This window comes from Oncorhynchus tshawytscha, linkage group LG11, assembly GCF_018296145.1.
Source record: "Oncorhynchus tshawytscha isolate Ot180627B linkage group LG11, Otsh_v2.0, whole genome shotgun sequence".
NCBI classification, from domain to species: Eukaryota; Metazoa; Chordata; class Actinopteri; order Salmoniformes; family Salmonidae; genus Oncorhynchus; species Oncorhynchus tshawytscha.
In genome coordinates this window covers 55,770,729-55,774,833 of record NC_056439.1, presented here as the reverse complement: position 1 = coordinate 55,774,833, position 4,105 = coordinate 55,770,729, and positions in this window count along the sequence as shown.

Sequence of the window (4,105 nt, the reverse complement as noted above, 5' to 3'; positions counted from 1 at the left end):
TTAACCCACTGTTCCCCTGAACAAGGCAGTTAGCCCACTGTTCGCCTGAACAAGGCAGTTAGCCCACTGTTCCCCTGAACAAGGCAGTTAGCCCACTGTTCCCCTGAACAAGGCAGTTAACCCACTGTTCCCCTGAACAAGGCAGTTAACCCACTGTTCCCCTGAACAAGGCAGTTAACGCACTGTTCCCCTGAACAAGGCAGTTAACCCACTGTTCCCCTGAACAAGGCAGTTAACCCACTGTTCCCCGGTAGGCCATCATTGTAAATAAGAATTTGTTCTTAACTGACTTGCCTAGTTAAATAAAGGCTAAATAAATATATTTTTTAAACACTTAAATGCAGCAACACATCCAGACAGAGCTGTTGGAGAGAACAGGCATCATGGACTATGTGTCTTACTAGTTTAGAACAGGACCTTATGGCTGTGCTTTATTCAATCCCAGATCTGTTTATGTTGTCTTGCCAGCTCCCTGTGGTCATTGACATGCCAAACAGATCTGTTTATGTTGTCTTGCCAGCTCCCTGTGGTCATTGACATGCCAAACAGATCTGTTTATGTTGTCTTGCCAGCTCCCTGTGGTCATTGACATGCCAAACAGATCTGTTTATGTTGTCTTGCCAGCTCCCTATGGTCATTGACATGCCAAACAGATCTGTTTATGTTGTCTTGCCAGCTCCCTATGGTCATTGACATGCCAAACAGATCTGGGACCAGGCTAGTCCATGTTTTCTTCCCCTCTTGTGTTTCCTCTGTTGATGTCCTGACTCACTGACACCCCTGAATACTCCAGCCTCCTCTGTTAGGCTGGAAAACCCCAGTCAGATTGTATAGTTTTAACCGGAGCTACCAACCACATCCTTGTAGGTTAAAGCCACTGGGCTGTGCTGGTTCATTCCTGTACAGGCGCTGTTTTCCCCTCTGTTAATATCCAAAACACACCTCAATAACCCCAGCTCTCTGCCTCCCCTCTTAGCCTGTAAGTCCTCATGGAGCCAGTCAGGCGGTGTAGTTGATAGTTGTCTCCATGTCTCTCTTTCCTAACAGAGATATCATGTCTCTCTCCTAACAGAGATCTCCATCTCTCTCTCTCTCTCTCCTAACAGAGATATCATGTCTCTCTCTCCTTGCAGAGATCTCCATGTCTCTCTCTCCTTGCAGAGATCTCCATGTCTCTCTCTCCTAACAGAGATATCACGTCTCTCTCTCCTTACAGAGATATCATGTCTCTCTCTCCTTACAGAGATCTCCATGTCTCTCTCCTAACAGAGATATCACGTCTCTCTCTCCTAACAGAGATATCATGTCTCTCTCTCCTAACAGAGATCTCCTGTCTCCTCCAGCCTCCTCTCCTCTGAGAGCCTGTAGCCTCCAGTCTCCTCTGAGAGCCTGTAGCCTCCAGTCTCCTGTGAGAGCCTGTAGCCTCCTCTCCTGTGAGAGCCTGTAGCCTCCTCTCCTGTGAGAGCCTGTAGCCTCCTCTCCTGTGAGAGCCTGTAGCCTCCTCTCCTGTGAGAGCCTGTAGCCTCCTCTCCTGTGAGAGCCTGTAGCCTCCAGTCTCCTAAATTGAAGATGCATTTCCCGTCATTTCGCTCGTACTACTCTTCTCATTGTTTAGAATTCTTCCGCATTTATGCCAAGGATTATGGGATCTTAGAATCCTCTTGTCCTAACCTGGGCATCTTCAACCTAGTATCTAACAACCTCCAACCCACCTGGCTTCTGAAGGACCTTCTGTGCGGCAATACCTTGGTAGGGCTTGGGGAGGGATTTGACCCGTGGATTGTGAAGGCAGTGTAAACTTCCTCTCTTCTCCTCCCATCTTCACAGCAGCAGCAGATCTCCCTCTATACCTCGCTGGGGCAGACAGGCTGGGGGACATTTCAATTTGATTACATTTAGTAATAATAACACAAAGGGGAAAATATTGTTCTCTGTAAATGAATGTAGGCCTATGGCAAGAGAAACTGCAACCTGTATTATGGGATGAGTGTCTCTGTGACCTGTAGACCTCTATCATGGGATGAGTGTCTATGTGAACTCTCTTATGGGATGAGTGTCTCTGTGACCTGTAGACCTCTATTATGGGACGAGTTTCTCTGTGACCTCTCTTATGGGATGAGTTTCTCTGTGATCTCATACAGTAAATCCCTCTACAGATAGAGATGCAGGCAGGGGGTCCAATATTTTCAACCAGTCCCCTGTACCCTGTCCTCTACCTGAGGTGGCACCTGTACCCTGTACACTGTCCTCTACCTGGGGGGCCTGTACCCGGCCTCTACCTGGGGTGGCACCTGTACACTGTCCTCTACCTGGGGGCCCTGTACCCGGCATCTACCTGGGGTGACACCTGTACACTGTCCTCTACCTGGGGTGGCACCTGTACACTGTCCTCTACCTGGGGTGGCACCTATACACTGTCCTCTACCTGGGGTGGCACCTGTACAGTGTCCTCTACCTGGGGTGGCACCTATACACTGCCCTCTACCTGGGGCGGCACTGTACCCAGCCTCTACCTGGGGTGGCACCTGTACAGTGTCCTCTACCTGGGGTGGCACCTGTACACTGTCCTCTACCTGGGGTGGCACCTATACACTGTCCTCTACCTGGGGTGGCACCTATACACTGCCCTCTACCTGGGGGCACTGTACCCAGCCTCTACCTGGGGGGGGCCCTGTACCCAGCCTCTACCTGGGGTGGCACCTGTACACTGTCCTCTACCTGGGGTGGCACCTGTACACTGTCCTCTACCTGGGGTGGCACCTGTACACTGTCCTCTACCTGGGGTGGCACCTGTACAAACCCCTGCTGCCTGCCCCTCCTATTCTGTCAGCTCATGCTATCACACAACAACCCCCTAGGAACTGGTCTCCGTTAACAGAGATACACAACAACCCCCTAGGAACTGGTCTCCGTTAACAGAGATACACAACAACCCCCTAGGAACTGGTCTCCGTTAACAGAGATACACAACAACCCCCTAGGAACTGGTCTCCGTTAACAGAGATACACAACAACCCCCTAGGAACTGGTCTCAGTTAACAGAGATACACAACAACCCCCTAGGATTTGGTCTCAGTTAACAGAGATACACAACAACCCCTAGGATTTGGTCTCCGTTAACAGAGATACACAACAACGCCCTAGGAACTGGTCTCCGTTAACAGAGATACACAACAACCCCTAGGAACTGGTCTCCGTTAACAGAGATACACAACAACCCCTAGGAACTGGTCTCCGTTAACAGAGATACACAACAACCCCTAGGAACTGGTCTCCGTTAACAGAGATACACAACAACCCACTAGGAACTGGTCTCAGTTAACAGAGATACACAACAACCCCTAGGAACTGGTCTCAGTTAACAGAGATACACAACAACCCCTAGGATTTGGTCTCAGTTAACAGAGATACACAACAACCCCTAGGAACTGGTCTCCGTTAACAGAGATACACAACAACCCCTAGGAACTGGTCTCCGTTAACAGAGATACACAACAACCCCTAGGAACTGGTCTCAGTTAACAGAGATACACAACAACCCCTAGGAACTGGTCTCAGTTAAGAGATACACAACAACCCCTAGGAACTGGTCTCCGTTAACAGAGATACACAACAACCCCTAGGAACTGGTCTCTGTTAACAGAGATACACAACAACCCCTAAGAACTGGTCTCCGTTAACAGAGATACACAACAACCCCTAGGAACTGGTCTCCGTTAAGAGAGATACACAACAACCCCCTAGGAACTGGTCTCCGTTAACAGAGATACACAACAACCCCCTAGGAACTGGTCTCCGTTAACAGAGATACACAACAACCCCTAGGAACTGGTCTCTGTTAACAGAGATACACAACAACCCCTAGGAACTGGTCTCAGTTAACAGAGATACACAACAACCCCTAGGAACTGGTCTCTGTTAACAGAGATACACAACAACCCCTAGGAACTGGTCTCAGTTAACAGAGATACACAACAACCCCTAGGAACTGGTCTCCGTTAACAGAGATACACAACAACCCCTAGGAACTGGTCTCAGTTAACAGAGATACACAACAACCCCTAGGATTTGGTCTCCGTTAACAGAGATACACAACAACCCCCTA